Raw genomic sequence first — 17488 nt, 5'->3', positions numbered from 1 at the left:
ATTTATTTGATCTAATTATGTTTTCTTCCACATTCCAAAATTTAAATGATACTCCCAATATTATTCGGCACGGGTTTTAAAAAAATGTTAAGAAAAGTGGGTGGAAAATAATTAGTGGAATATGAGTCTCACTTGTATATACTAGTTTTACATAATATGTGAGTGGAATGAATTGATGGAATGTATGGTCTTTTTATCATTTATGATAATTATGAATCGAGATTCTTATTCGTGGACGAACCTAAATGGAAAAATGAGACTCCTATTCGCGGATAGAGGGAGTAGGTCATATAGTTTTAAGAATTCTTGGTTGTTTCATGATAACTTTTTTGCTGTAAATCCGATCTTAAATTGGTGCATACGTAAATAGTAATGTTAATTTCTTTTAAATATAATCGTTATGAGTCTAAGAGCATACACAACGGTAGGCTTGATGTGGTGCTGGCCTGTCCCATCGGGATGTGTTGTCGTTGGGTCATTGATGTGGATGCTTCCTCCCATCACGTCCCATCGGCCGCCCCTATAGGCGGGGATGAGCCCGTTGTAGCGGTACATGCGCCCCCACATATGTGACGCCTTTAAATTGGCTGTTGGATTTGACCGTTGCATTTCTATTTTAACAAAAAAAATTGGCAAAAATTCAAAAATAATATTCCCTCCGTCCGGCATTAGGAGTCCCGATTGACCATTTTCATCCGTCCGGCATTAGACGTCCCGGTTAGATATTTCCATAAAAAGTGAAATAAAAATATTATAAAATAAAACACTAAAAAGCACAAGTAAAAACACATCCAAATAATAAAGCAAATAATAATACAAATGGGTCTCACATTCCATTATCACACACTCCAATTGTTACACACTCAAACATTTCTTAAAATCTGCACCCAACTCAACCGGGACTCCTAATGTTAGACAGAGGGACCCTGTGCTCTTTTGCCCATGACGGCTTCAAGAATCTATTCGCGAAGATCGAGTCCTCGGAGATGTCGACTTAGCGCCTAGCCAGGGCATCAACTCCTCGGGGTTGTCGTTCCTGCCAGTGGGAGGCTGAGACATCTTCAGCGCTATGCCCTTCCCCTTCCCATTTGTGCGCACCTAGGGAGCAAGAGCCTGCTCCGAAGGGGAGTTTGGAGGCTCGATATCAGAATGCTCATACTTGTTGGTGTTGAAGTTCGGGTCAATGGTTGAGCTGTGTGTTCCCGAGGTACTACCCTATTCTTGGGTATTAATGGCTGGTCGATATACTTCGTCGCCATAGTTAGGGTCGATACCCTGGGCTTGAGAAAAGTTGTATAATGCGACTTGGAGACCAAGAGTCATGGGTCTGCCACCGGGCAACATTGGGGAACCACCGAAGAAGGAACCATCAGCGAACGTCGGATATCCTTCGGGATTTGTTGGGGGACCACCGGGTTTCATTTTTTGCTTTTTTGAGAGATAAATGAGATGATAATAGATTGGAGTGAAAGAGTGATAAAATGGGCTGAAAATAAGATATTTATAAACTGAAAATAGTAAAAAAATAAAAAAATATTGGTGTAACCCGCCACAATAACGCATATCGGAGCGCTGAGGAAATCTCTAAGCTGCGGCGACCGCCATGGCATTTTTTTGAACAGATGGTTTCAACAACGTTGATAAACCCGCCGATCGCATCAGGTGGATGTAGAATAATACCCTGAGGAACGGGATGGATAAGGGACGACCATCATGAGTGCACTAAGAAGCATAAATATAAGTAAAATAAAATGAATCTATATCTATACTAATTTAAGGAGAGAGTTTTGGGATTATTTTCAAAAATGCTATGAAGCTATCTTTTGAAGGGATATATCATAAATTCTTAAAAGAGTTTGGTTACTATATTTGAAACATATTATAAAAATTTATTTTAAAGTCAAAACATAGATCTATCAAAAGTAGAGTTAGAGATAGATTTATTAAAAATAGAGTCAGCTATATTCATTTTATTAGTTAGAAAAAAGCTATTGTGATTGTGAAGAAATACCGCCGAAACTTTTGGGCAAGATAACTAACTAATACATATAATGGAGAGATAATGGCTTCCGGAATAAGTTTTAAATATCTAGAAATACCATATAAAAATGAGCAGTAATTTAATCTAGAATAGTAACAAAACAATTCGAACATAAATAATAAGTTCAGAATACTTAAATTGATGAAAATCAATAACTGCTGCAACAACCGAGGCCGATGAAGCAGGAGGACAGCGAGGCAATGCGGAAGGACATCTGGCGAGGCACATGAGCAAAAATGCGACAAGGCAAGATGAGACAAAGGCACGACGAGTTAGGCCATCTTTATAGGTTTGAAGTGGTAAGATACCTTTGAGAGAGAAACCATTTTAGGAAACCTACTTAATCTACAATTTTTATTTTCAAAAAAAGATCAACAATGGTTCTCTATTTATTCTAATGATGATTTGAAATCCTAACCTATTGGATTGAGATAAAACATGTTATTAACTTAATTGCGCATCATCGTCTTATTATTTTAGTATGATATCATTTGAAATCCTAACCTATTGGATTGAGATAAAACATGTTATTAACTTAATTGCGCATCATCGTCTTATTATTTTAGTATGATATCATTGTACAGGATGTGCTCAAATAAACAATAAGCTTGACTTTTATAATTAAAAATTAAATATAATTTATAATAGTAATATCTATGAATATTTAGAATATATATAAAAAAAGTAGAGAATTCTAGAATTAAAATAATAGTTTTAAAATCCTTAGAACAAATACATATGTGAAGTCTATATATATGCTTGTTATAAATATTTTGTAGATGTTAAGTTATGCTTCTTTTCAGTTTTCAAGTAATAGTAAAGTGATATATTAAATTTATTTTCATAAAATTAATTGAACCGTGCATCGCAAGGGAGTAGATACTAGTTTAGTCAAATGAAACAGTGAAAAATATTTGAAACTTTGTGATTTATATTCAAGTTTTGCAAAATATCGGGAAAACGACAATGTGATCAAACTTCCTAATTTAATAGGCAATTAAGAACATGAAACTAAAGTGATGCTGAACGAATTCTTTGTAACGCCAACTTTAAATGAAAAAAAAGACCCAGAAAATTAATGCACTATTGAAATTTTATTTGCAAATTCCAAACAAATCTCCAGTGAATAAAAAATGACCAAAAGTAAACATGTAAACAAATTCTAAGACAAACAGATCTGCACTTCTAAAACTTTTCTTACACATGAATGAAATAAGAACTGATATTGTACACATAGTCGACCGCCGCGTACCACCACCCGGCATGATAATATTCCACCTTCTCCTCAGTCCGACTAAAGATTGCATGCAGCACCGGCAAGGGAAAACGTGTGTATCTCATTCCGACCGTTCAATGAAAGTGGCAAATAACCTAATATAGGAAGAATTTCACAAGGCTGCAACTTGGCTGCTTGGATTCAAGAAGATAAAGCAATCGGAGGAGGGGCCAGACCCCGAGACATGGAGCTCTGGGCAACACATTTACGGATGACCCCTCAACATAAGCACACATCCAAGACTAGGATGGGTCATATGAAGCAGTGAGGGAGACGCTGGAGAGGCATATGGATGTAAATGGGGACTCGTCTATACCGGAGAATACCCCGGCTATCACTGAAGCTGATGCCGGCACGACTGGGAGGGCATTGGGGTCATATTTATCGCTGACCCGTTGCCTTGATTCCTCGCTGCATGTTTTCCATGTAGACATCCGATAGGAATATGTCTTTGATGTACCCCTTCGTTTTCTTCGTCATTCACACATATTAGATTGACGTAGATTGTAGTATATGACTAGAGATTTTAGGTTTAAACGGTCAAACAATATAAAAATTAACCGTTCATTATTGCACCAGGAAATTCCAAAACGATAATAATATAAAGAAGCAACCAAAAATAATACTTTTACACAAACACGTGACCACGCTCTCCCAACTGAGCTATCCCCGCATGATGTGAGAATGTATTAATATAACCAGGTTTCATATTATTTTTAGTTCAAATAATTAGTTTCAGTGTCTGTAATTAGAAAAGGGGTTGTCGTGATTTTGATTCAGTCTCAGCAAATTTATATGACTAATGACTAGTTCAAAACCTATCATCAAAATATATTGCTCCTTGTTTGAAAAAAAAATCATGGGTGAAAATATTCTTCTCATATTGGTAGCATAATGGCATCCATTTTCTCCATTGTCACTTGAAATTATCATCATAAACAAAAGCATCCGACCTCTTAAAAACTTGTGTGATGTGTTGTTGTTTGTTATCATGTAATTATTTCAATTGAAATAAAGAACGAACAGACCACAAAGTGGATAACAGAAACATATAAATCACAATTACAATCATGAACATATAAAGGGAGAAATTATATCCTTCATGTAAATATACCTACCTTTTTACTCTCTTCGTCCGCAAAATGTTGTCCATGTTTGACTCAGCATGGGTTTTAAAAATTGTGAAAAAAAGTGTATGGAAAAAGTTTGTGGAATGTGAGTTTCATATTTATCTATTGGTTTTAAAATATAATGTGAGTGTAATGAGTTAGTAGAAAGTGGGCACTCCATTTATCAAAAATAGAAAAAAGCAAAGTGGACAATATTCCACTAACGGATCGAAATGACAAAAATAGACAACATTTCACTAACGAAGGAAATACATAGGAGTAATGACTACTATATTCCTATCGTTCCATTACACAAATCACCTTTTAAGGGTTCATTATGAAATGTATTTGATTATGGAAGAAAAGGTAAGGATGGTGGCCACATATTAAACAAAAACAAAAGTAGAATAAAAGTGGTTGAGATGTTCAACGCATTTTGGCTCTTGCAAAGAACACTCCTGCCAACAAACCTATGAGAGAGAATATATAAGACAACAAACCTATGAGAGAGAATATATAAGACAAGATATGTATAATTTAGTAAGAGAATATATAAGACAAGATATGTATAATGTAGTACTCCATGGTAGTGATAAAATACTTACTATAATGTAGTAAGAGAATATATAAGACGAATATATAAGACAAGATATGTATAATGTAGTACTCCATTGTAGTGATAAAATACTTATTTTATATATTGTACAAATTCCAAAATTATGATCTGGACCGTTAGATTTCAAGATTTGATGTCAATAGATAACAAATAACGTCAACAGAATAGGTCAGCACAACATCAATCGATTGACAATGATGATGTTTCGTTGACGTTATTTGTCATCTGTTGTCATCAAATCTTGAAGTCTAACGGTCCAAATTATAGTTTGGAGTTTATACAATATATAGAGTTTGCATTTGATTACATCCATTCATCCCATGTGTACATAATAAGTGTTCAAGTTGTAAACAAGTTACCAAAGAGAATGCTAGCAGAATTTTCCAAGCTGGTAGGCACTTTGAATAGGAGAATTCCGCTGAAACCAAAACAACCGAAAATACTTAGTCCACCGTGACACGGTCTTTAAAAAGTTTTGTTCATTTATCAATTGAAAAATTCCAACAGTCCATAAGAATAAGCAACAACCTTTCATAAATAACAGACCTGTATGTAGTAGATGGAGAAACCACATCGAGTTGAAGCTGATCGCTAAACGTCATCACAACCCAGAACCAACCCGATCTTGTCGTACACATTTTATTTATCAATCTATGCGTACCCCATTACCGTACTCACATACTATTAACTACTTCTGTTTCTACAAGATAATCCACCTCCTTGAAGCCACAAACAAGCACAACTCCTAGAGGCAATGACAGGCTATTGTTTAGCATCACCATCGAGAATTCATTCAACTCCCCCGATTTTGTCACTTGCTTCGCTGTATCCATCACACTACGCAATTGCAACTTCACCAAAACAACAATTCACTATTTTAATTCTGATACTCCATAACTCGCTTCAACAACACAAGATCACTTACGGAGTAAGAAGCTGTCTACACACAATTGATCAACTGCCACAAGTATCCAGTCGCATCAAACGACAGATCAGTGAATCCTCCTGATATTGCTGAAGATTATCTACATAACAGGACCAAAAAACATCACTACCCAATAACTCGATTCTCCAGAGTCCGATGAAAAACCCGAAAATACAGTTGGAAAGCACTCAATGATAGCTTTTTAATGGCATGTGGTACAGGACTCCAAAGTTCGTCAAAAAAAAGAAGAAACGATTTAGTTTCATTAGAGAAACTTTCATGTTCTTCCTCGACCACTCTCCATGACCAAAACCCAATACTATGAGTACCATACCATCCAGAGCTTTCCAATGATACCATGGCATTTTCCAACGGACTCTGAGAAATTAAGTTATTGGCCTACAAAATTGGACTCCTACCAAATTCCAAAACTTATAACATGTCTATTTTATTCAACCAAGAGTTCTGCATTAGTTGAAAACTTGAATGTGGCCATAGCTTGTGTAATTACAGTAACCCTAAAACTAATGTAAAAACTGAGATAACAAGATGAAAGATTTGTACCTAAACATACTCGTAACAAGCATTCCAACAAATATAACATTGACGGGCAACCAGACCTTGATCAATCTCCACTTGAGCGGTTCCGTTTTAATTATGCCAAAGATACTTAAACCTGAGACAACAACTACTGCTACAAAATTCTGCAAGCACAAACAAACATATATATAAACGAACTTGGGAATGGTTTGAATCAACAGAACCTGATTAGAGTCTAGTAAGAAAATTGTGGATGGAATACGACGGGAGAAATTTATATGGAAGGTAACCTGGTACAGCATCAAAGATATTCCGGCATTAAAGTCATAACTGGAGAGGACATACTTGTTAACCAGTATCATTCCGCATGAGGAAAGGCAGTAGGAGATGCCAGATAGCAACGCTTGGTTGTGTAATGCCAGCCTTCTTCTACTTTGAAATCCTCGTTCTCTGTCCTTTTCGAACCTCCCGTTCTCCACGTCAATCTCTTCGTTGTTTATCTTCATCCCTAAAGTAGATCTGGTGAAAGGGAGCATAGAGTTCAACAACTATGCTCGTGGGAGTCGTTTCAATCATAGCAACTTCATTTGAGAAGTAAATGACAACAGTCAATATATTGTGAAAGTTGAAATAAGTGTCGTTTCCAAATTATGACAAGTTCCGTGTAACTATGTCTTAAACAGCAAAGAAGAATGCTAGAATGATTAATCAAATGACAAAAGAAACATATTCTAATCACGACAAAGATCAATAATGAATGGTATGAGAGCTATGAAGCACGGTGAAGAAGAATTCATTCGAGAGTTCATTCATGAACATATTAGTCGCAGTCATATTCCTAGCTTGGGAAAGAAAAAGACATCCTTTCGGTGAAGAGCGATTTGGGGCCAACTCGAATTCCTACGGACTTTCTTTATCTTTACCAGTTCAATAGATCCCCTTATACAGGTTGAGTTTTAAGAAAGTAGGCTAACGCATGCCAGAAACTTGTTTCGAACATGTAAGAAAATATCGTCAAAACATTATCCAATCACAAACCCATACAAGCACCTCTGTTTACCGTTACTTCAAAACAAGATCTCTTATGGTTTTTACAGGATACTTCACAGGGAATCATATCAAGTTTCAACATAAAGCTGCATACCTGCTGGCTATTGCTCTACTAATTGGACTCTGACACCTGATCCATGGAGCCATTTAAAGGGTGACTTGCAATGCCTCTTTCTTCGCGTGGAGATTCCATAAAGAGGATCAGGCGAATCTAATGCTCGATACGAGATCAGCTGCAGATTTTCGTCGAACAATATAACACCAAAGGAATTTCCTATAAGATCAATGCAGAGTTGCAAGAACAGCATAAATTATAACCACTCAAATAGTTCCCGAGTCATACACAAAGAATCGTGCACACTACTCCACTTTAAACAGCTGGAAAGCAAAGTATTTCAATTTGATCACACGATAAAGAATGCTCAATCATTTGTATTTAACAACACCTTAACCAACTTAAGCTCATTTATCATATTGCCATTTTTGGATTGCATACACCAATATGCTACAATTTCTAATCAGATTCCAACCAATATATGCATACAAGATGTCCCAATTTAGCATCAATTCATATTAAGAAAACCCAATCTTCAACTTATTAACTAATCCAAAATCACAAACCCTAGAAATACAGAGCTCAATCAGCAAGATTTGAACAAAAGGGGTAAAATTACTAGAAATAAATGTAATCATCCCATACAAAGATCAAATTTTTATTAATCCCAAATTATAAAATGACGGATTCTCAATCTACAAATCTACAAAACAAGTAAAATCAAATGGAACAAGCCCATCTCACCTAGTCTATTATTCAATTAAAAATTTCAAAATAATTTTGAACGTTAGTCTATTTTTACACGTTAGAAAATATGTTTAATAGCTTTCGAAAATGCAATTTATTAGTTATTCTTTAATTATAGCTTTATTTATTTGATCAAATTATGTTTTCTTCCACATTCCAAAATTTAAATGATACTCCCAATATTTTTCGGCACGGGTTTTAAAAAATGTTAAGAAAAGTGGGTAAAAAATAATTAGTAGAATATGGGTCCCACTTGTATATACTAGTTTTAAATAATATGTGAGTGAAATGAATTGATGGAATGTATGGTCTTTTTATCATTTATGATAATTATGAATTGAGATTCTTATTTGTGGACGAACCAAAATGGAAAAATGAGACTCCTATTCGCGGATAGAGGGAGTAGGTCATATAGTTTTAAGAATTCTTGGTTGTTTCTAGATAACTTTTTTTCTGCAAATAAGATCTTAAATTGGTGCATACGTAAATAGTAACGTAAATTTCTTTTAAATATAATCGTTATGAGTCTAAGAGCATACACAACGGTAGGCTTGATGTGGTGCTTGCCTGTCCCATCGGGACGTGTTGTCGTTGGGTCATTGATGTGGATGCTTCCTCCCGTCACGTCCCATCGGCCGCCCCTATAGGCGGGGATGAGCCCATTCTAGCGGTACATGCGCCCCCACCTATTCTAACAAAAAAATTTGGAAAAAATTCAAAAATAATACTCCTTCCGTCTAGCATTAGGAGTTCCAGTTGACCATTTTCATCCGTCCGGCATTAGGAGTCCCGGTTAGACATTCCCATAAAAAGTGAAATAAAAATATTATAAAATAAAACACTAAAAAGCACAAGTAAAAACACATCCAAATAATAAAGCAAATAATAATACAAATGGGTCTCACATTCCATTATCACACACTCCAATTGTTACACACTCAAACATTTCTTAAAATCCGCACCCAACTCAACCGGGACTCCTAATGCCGGATGGAGGGAATATAATTTTCTCGGTTCTAGTGCTTGCTGAGGTGGTATGCCCTGTGCTCTTTTGCCCATGACGGCTTCAAGAATCTATTCGCGAAGATCGAGTCCTCGGAGATGTCGACTTAGCGCCTAGCCAGGGCCATCAACTCCTCGGGGTTGTCGTTCCTGCGAGTAGGAGGCTGAGACGTCTTCAGCGCTATGCCCTTCCCCTTCCCATTTGTGCGCACCTAGGGAGCAAGAGCCTGTTCCGAAGGGGAGTTTGGAGTATCGATATTGGAATGCTCATACTTGTTGGTGTTGAAGTTCGGGTCAATGGTTGAGCTGTGTGTTCCCGAGGTACTACCCTATTCTTGGGTATTAATGGCTGGTCGATATACTTCGTCGCCATAGTTAGGGTCAATACGTTGGGCTTGAGAAAAGTTGTAGAATGCGACTTGGAGACCAAGAGTCATGGGTCTGCCACCGGGCAACATTGGGGGACCACCGAAGAAGGAACCGTCGGCTAACGTCGGATATCCTTCGAGATTTGTTGGGGGACCACCGGGATTCATTTTTTGCTTTTTTGAGAGATAAATAATATACGGAATTAAACAATTTACGGAACTAAAATTTACGGAACGATTACGGAGTAAAAATTTCATTAAATAAAAAAAAGAAAGGTACATTTAAAAAAACAAAAAAAAGTACATTTCCACAAAAAAAAGTACATCATCATTGGCCCAATCCGTCAGTGCTGGACCTCCATCTTCGACAATCATGTTATGCATGATAATACATGCGTACATGATATCGGCGATGCTCTCAGCATACCACAGTCGTGATGGACCCTTCACTGCTGCCCATCGACTCTGGAGCACACCAAATGCCCGCTCCACATCCTTGCGCTCTGCCTCCTGACGACCCGCAAAATATACCTTCTTTTCTTCTGTTGGGCATCTGACCGTCTTCACAAAGACGGGTCACGTAGGGTATATCCCATCAGCCAAATAATAGCCCATGTTGTGCTGGTTCCTGTTGGCGGCGAAATTGACGGCCGGACCGACGCCCATACACTGGTCGTTGGAAAGGGGCGACGACTAGAAGACGTTGATGTCGTTGTTCGACCCGGCTACTCCAAAATAGGCATGCCAAATCCATAGCAGGTAGTCAGCTACCGCTTCAAGGATCATCGTGGGATTCTTGCCCTTGAAACCCGTAGTGTACACCCCTTTCCAGACAGTGAGACAGTTTTTCCACTCCCAATGCATACAAGCTATGCTGCATGCTGAGTCCCGTGCATATCTAGCAGGGCCTGACAATCTTCGGAGGTAGGCTTCCGAAGATACCTATCCCCGAATTTCTCCCTAACGCCCTGACAAAAATACTTAAGGCAATCGCGGGCAGTCATCTCGCCGATGTGGAGGTACTCATCGAACATGTCGGCCTTGCCTCCGTGTGCCAGCTGCCTGATTGCGGCAGTGCACTTCTGAATCAGAGTATGGCCAGGTTTACCAGCCGCATCCTCCCGCACCCTGAAATACCCGTATCGACACTCTAAAGCGCCCACGATACGCAGAAAGAGCGGATGATGCATCCTAAAACGTCTTCGGAACATGTTCTCCCCAAATCGTGGCTCCGGAGTGAAGTAATCCTCGTACAACCGAATGTGTGCAGCGAGGTGGTCCCGGGGTACTATAGATCGATGATGGATGGGTCAAGGTACCGCCGGCGCCAAGGCCTCCTGTATCTCTCTCTCCGCTGCCTCCCGCACACGTGCATGAATTCGCCTCATAATGTCATCATACCCCCACCACTACCACCCGCACCGCTACCGCCCGCACCAAAACCACTACCAGCCATTCTGGATATAAAAAAGAAACGTAGAGAGAGAGATATTCGTTAATACAAGTGGTGCGAATGAAATGAAATTCAACGAGCTGTATTTATAGAATTTTCAAAAAAAAATATATCGGGACATCCGCGCGGACGTCCGTGGGGTCAACGCAATGGCTGACGTCCGCAAGGACGTCGCGACGGATGTCCCGGGAACGTCGCTGAACTCCGGTGTCCGCAGCAGACGTCCGTATCCGCGTCACCTTTGCACAATGGCGGACGTCCCACGCGGACGTGTGCCGGGACGGGCGCCATTGCGGATGCTCTAAATTAGGGGAATCGGGATTGATGGAAATCAGATTCACACCAGTGTTGACTATTTATGGAGTTTCAGTTATGAGTGATCATTGAGAGCATCTCCAAGGGAAGAGGTAAATGAAGAGGTAAAGTTATATAACTACCATATTTACCTTTTTTGTGAAAAATCATTCTCCAAGTGGAGAGGTATTTGAGAATGTATTATACCTTTTTTTTCCATTTTGAAGAGGTATCTTTACCTCTCTATTGTAAAATTTTATAACTACCATATTTGTCTTTTTTTCATGAAAACCATTCTCAAAGGGAGAAGGTATTTGAGAATGTATTACACTTTATGTTTTTTTAATGCATTTTGTACTATTATTTTATGTTTAAAAAATTATTTACCTTTCTATATACATTTTTCCTTTGGAGTATATTTCTTTTTGGAATGATATATTTCACTTTTTGATGAGGTATATAGATGATATACATCCCACTGTGAGAGCATCTCCAAGGGGAGAGGTAAATAGAGAGGTAAACTAATATAACTACTATATTTACCTTTTTTTTGATGAAAAATCATTCTCCAATAGGAGAAGTATTTGAGAAGGTATTATACCTTTTTCCATTTTGAAGAGGTATCTTTACCTCTCCATTGATGGAGAGGTAAAATCTTATAACTACCATATTTACCTTCTTTTCATGAAAAATTATTCTCCAATGGGAAAGGTATTTGAGAAGGTATTACACCTTATGTTTTTAAAGCATTTTATATGATTATTTTATTTAAAAGAATTAATTTACCTTTCTATATACCATTTTCCTTTGGAATATGTTACTTTTTAGAAGAGTATATTTCACTTTTTAAGAAGGTAAATATATGATATACCTTTTCTATATATCTTCCCTCCTTGGAGATGCTCTAGGTAATGGATTTCTTTAGGATACGTATTTGAAGAAAATGGTACTTCCTCGGTCTCACTAAAGATGATTCACTTTCTTTTTTGTTTGTCCCAATTAAAATGACTTTTTACTAAAAATAGAGGCACGTTTTATCTCTACTTTATTCTATCTCTACTTTATTTTATCTCTCTTACTTTATTCTCTCCACTTAATACACAAAATAAAGTTGCATAAAATCTCGTACTGCCTAAGGAAGGGGTCATCTTCCTTGGGACGGATGGAGTATATATTGAGTTAAAGTAAAAATAAATAAAGTATGAAAAAAACGTAAGAAATATAAAGGGATAATAAAATAAGAAATAGAGAATTAAGTAAGAAAGAGAAAATGAAGTAAGAGAGGATTGAAGTTTTGTTTTTAGCTAAAAAAGGAAATTGATACATGTTGAATAATAATCTTGAACTGATATGAACCTTTGGATTGAGCAAGCTCAGATGTGCAGATAAGATTGAGCACAAGTTAGTTGGTTCGGTTATGTCATTCTTGGGTGGTTTGAAGAGCTCGGTGTATGAGCTGTCAACAGTAAGAAGGTATATATATGAACACAGAAGAGAGTAGCTCAGATTCAGTGAGTGATACACGTTCGTTCATCAAGAGGGGAAGAAACACTTGCAGTTACTATTCAATTCATTTCTTGAGAGGAAGAAGAGAGTTAGATCTTGTACAGTGTTATTCTTGAGTGATCGTGTATTGTAATTTCAGATCAAAGTGAAATCATTTTGCCTTGCCCGTGGATGTAGTAGGATTACATCGAACCACGTAAAGTCTTCGTGTCGATTTACTTTCTTGCTTGATCGATCACCAACCACTGTTTTTATAACAAGTGGCGCCGTTTGTGGGAATCAGAGCGAAGGTGTTTGCAGCTTGATCGAGCGGCTATTGGATTTTTTTCTTGAAGATGTCTACGGCAAGGATTGAAACGGAGAAGTTCTCGGGGAAGAACGACTTCGGATTGTGGCGCTAAAGGGCGATGCTCTGAAAGGGAAGGCAGAGGAAGAGGATAAGAAAACGATCCTCAAGAAACAAGAGATTGCAAAGAAGGCACATAGCTTGATCATTCTTTGTTGGCCGATAATGTGCTGCGCGATATAGCCAGAGAAACAACCGCAGCAGGTGTTTGGCTAAAGCTTGAATTCCTCTACATGACAAGTCTCTAGCAAACCGTTTGTTCATTAAACAAAGGTTGTGTTCCTACAAGTTTTATGAAGATAGGAGTATAAGTGAGCAATTAACTGATTTCAATAAGGTAGTAGATGATTTAGAGAACATTGATGTGAAACTTGAAGATGAATAAGACAATTCTATTACTCAATGTGTTGCCAAAAAGCTATAATCACATGCGACATGCGATGCTCTATGGTATGGAAAATACCATTACTTTTGAAGAGGTGCAGTGTACTACATAATTATAGTACTATATTTAATTTTAAAATAATTCTATAACTTAAGGATGGTGAAGGCAAATAGACTAGAAGTTGTCACTATTGCAGGAAGCCTGGGCACCTCGAGAAGGATTGCTATTTGTGGAAAAGAAAGCAAAATGAGGAAGGATGGACTCAAAACCAAGCTAATCACAAGCTGCTGTTTGTGTTCGGTTATGTTAAGAGCTCGGTTTATGAGCTGTCAACAGTCGATTATCCAGATAAGGAGGTATGTATATGAACACAAAAGAGAGTCTCGGATTCAGTTAGTGAGTGATACACATTCGTTCATCAAGAGGGGAAGAAAAACTTGCAGTTACTGGCTTACTGCTCCATTAATTTCTTGAGAGAAATAAGGAGAGTTAGATCTTGTATAGTGTGATTCTTGAGTGATCGTGTATTGTAATTTCAGATCAAAGATAGTGAAACCATTTTACCTTGCCCGTAGACGTAGGTTTACACCGAACCACCTAAAGTCTTCGTGTCGATTTACTTTCTTGCTTGATCGATCATCAACCACCGTTTTTATAATAGATCACTTATGGTGGAACAATTCAAAATGGAAAGTTGACCACTTGTGGTGGGACAAAAGGAGTATATATCTTTCACTTTTGTATAAAAAGATATTTGATTTTTGTTTTATATCATTTATGGTACTTGTCACTAAAATATTCATTTTTAATTTTTAAATGACACCCATGTCCCATGAGGGTAATGTTGGAATTCTAGTTAGTGTCATTATTATGGTGCAAAGGTTTTCCTTTATATATTTAGTTTTTAGAACCATTTCGTTCTCTCTCTCACTCTATTTCTATATGTTTCTTTTGATGCACCTTCTCAATCTCAGCCAATACATCTAATGTAGAAACATATGGAGAATGGATGGATCAGTAAATAAATTACTCAATGAATTGAGAACCAAGAGTATAAAAATTCAATGTAATATTAATAATCAAAGTTTGTCTTTTTAGTTCAACAATGAGGCCTTTATATAGGCAAAGAGAAATCCTAAACTTATAGAAAATAAAACTAAAAGGAAATAAATAAAAAGGAAAATCTAATTTGATAGAAGGAAAAATAATTACTCATAATATTTTTCCATCTACTAATTCTTAATTCTATTAACTATGAAATAAATAAAACTAAAATTATAACTTGGTTAGCCTCCAAGTCATGTATTTCTGAACTGCATCACCTTCCCTTATCCTAACCAGGGCATCTCCAGTTTGTGGTGGTCGCGAGCATTCTCGAGGCCAAAGTGATCGAGAATAGCTGTCCTCTCATCAACATCACCATCACCATCACCATCAACTCCATCATTCGTGAATCTCACAAATGCATTTGCAGATTGGAGTCCGCGAGGATTCTAGTCTAACTTGAATACAATATAACATTCATAGATGGTATTTGAATGAGAGAGAGAGAGATGTGTTGTGTAACTTATGACGAGGTAGCATTGTCCACAAGCTTATTCAAATATACAACAAAATAAATAAGTCAGATAAAATAAGTCAAATTGCCTCTTCCGTTCATGAGTCAAATAGTAGATGACAAAAAATGAAAAAAAGAAACATTGAATCAATCTATCACAAGGGCAAGAACTTATGGCTCTTGATACCAAAATGATGTGAATCAAAGTACGATATATAGCCCAAGACTTGTTATTATAAGCGACAAGAATAAAGAAACAAACTGAATTAATACTCTGATGTGTTTACAAGAATACCAAGAACACACTATACACGAACACTACATGATTATTTTTCTTATCCAACCATGGCCTACGCCTAATCTTCTCCAACCCAAGGGCGTTGTACAAATGCATTTCCATGGCGTCATTGTACTTAGGGATGCTTTGTGGAATAATTTCTTTGTGTACAGTGAATGAAACTTAATGAAATTGCAAAATACTCCCTTCGTCCCATAATAAAAGTCCTATTTTGCCATTTTCGTTCGTCCCACAATAAGAGTCATATTTTACTTTCTCCCTAAATTGTAAGTAGACCTCACATTCCACCAACTTATTCTACCCACATTTTATAATAAAACTAATATATATATATATATGGTAGTGATCAAGGTATAACTAATCTTAAGTGTATAACTAGAGAACAAATCTCAGCCACACATCTTAATGAAATAAATATTAATTATTTTAATAATGTAAAATAGGCCAAGGGTATTTTTGGAAATTAAATTATCAAATTTAAATGAATTACGCAGATTCCTTTCATTCTCATTATGAAAACGCCATTCTCCCCCGGCGACTCGCTGTTCTTCACCGATGAAGGCGGCGACGATGTAGGCTCCGCCGCCGAACTCATCATCCGCCTCCACCCTACCAACACCACGCTCAAACCTTCAACCTGTGCAGCGGGCGCAAGGCTCCCCGGCGCATTCGCCACGTTACAGCGGCAGTTAGCAATTGCAATTCATCCATATTTCGTCAATTATTTGATCGCATCTGCAAGATCTGATCTCAATAAGAAAGAACTATGGTGGATTCATGCGATTTATGCTATTCAAATTAAGATTACTATGAAATTGATCATTTGCACTGTTCATAGAATCGAACATTTTGATCGATTCTAGTTTGTGATAGCACCTCGTTAATGGCGATTCTAGTTTGTGATACATGGCTATAATTTCATTGGATGATTATTGTAAATTGTAAGTATGAACTATTTTGGTATTGTTTGATCTACGCAGCTGAAAATTGTATGTTGTGATTGGAATACAAGTAGGAATTTGTGTGCGTGTGAATTGTATGATTTGCAAGATTCGCAGTTTGTTAAGCACTTGTGAATTGCATATTTGCAAGATTATGAAGATGAAACTAAAAAAAATTGCACAAATTAAGAGGAATCGGGCAAAAAGTAGCTTAATTATTCAGCAAAGGCAAATGGATTTCGATACCTTCCAATTCATAACCCTGAAATACATCACTCTTAGCATGATTTTACTTCACTCTTGTTTACAAAACGCATCACTCCTAGCATGATTTTACTTCACTCTTGTTTACAAAACACATTACTCTTATTCTGATTTTACTTCACTCTTGTTCACAAAACACATCACTCTTATTCTGATTTTACTTCACTCTTGTTCACAAAACACTTCACTCTTGTTCAGAAAACACTTCACTCTTGTTCACAAAACACATCACTCTTATTCTGATTTTACTTCACTCTTGTTCACAAAACACATCACTCTTATTCTGATTTTACTTCACTCTTGTTCACAAAACACTTCACTCTTGTTCAAAAAACACTTCACTCTTGTTCACAAAACACATCACTCTTATTCTGATTTTACTTCACTCTTGTTCACAAAACACTTCACTCTTGTTCAAAAAACACTTCACTCTTGTTCACAAAACACATCACTCTTATTCTGATTTTACTTCACTCTTGTTCACAAAACACATCACTCTTATTCTGATTTTACTTCACTCTTGTTCACAAAACACTTCACTCTTGTTCACAAAACACATCACTCTTATTCTGATTTTACTTCACTCTTGTTCACAAAACACATCACTCTTATTCTGATTTTACTTCACTCTTGTTCACAAAACACTTCACTCTTGTTCAGAAAGCACTTCACTCTTGTTTACAAAACACATCACTCTTATTCTGATTTTACTTC

At 37.0% G+C, this 17488-nt stretch overlaps 1 pseudogene; it reads right to left on the bottom strand.

The window, feature by feature from the left end:
- Positions 1-4660: 4660 nt before the first annotated feature.
- LOC121796912 lies at positions 4661-8299 on the bottom strand (annotated as a pseudogene).
- Between the last annotated feature and the right edge of the window lie 9189 nt (positions 8300-17488).

Source organism: Salvia splendens, chromosome 1 (genome assembly GCF_004379255.2).
Source record: "Salvia splendens isolate huo1 chromosome 1, SspV2, whole genome shotgun sequence".
In the NCBI taxonomy this organism is placed as follows: domain Eukaryota; kingdom Viridiplantae; phylum Streptophyta; class Magnoliopsida; order Lamiales; family Lamiaceae; genus Salvia; species Salvia splendens.
The sequence above is the reverse complement of the archived record's forward strand: the minus strand, read 5'-3'. Positions and strand labels throughout refer to the sequence as shown.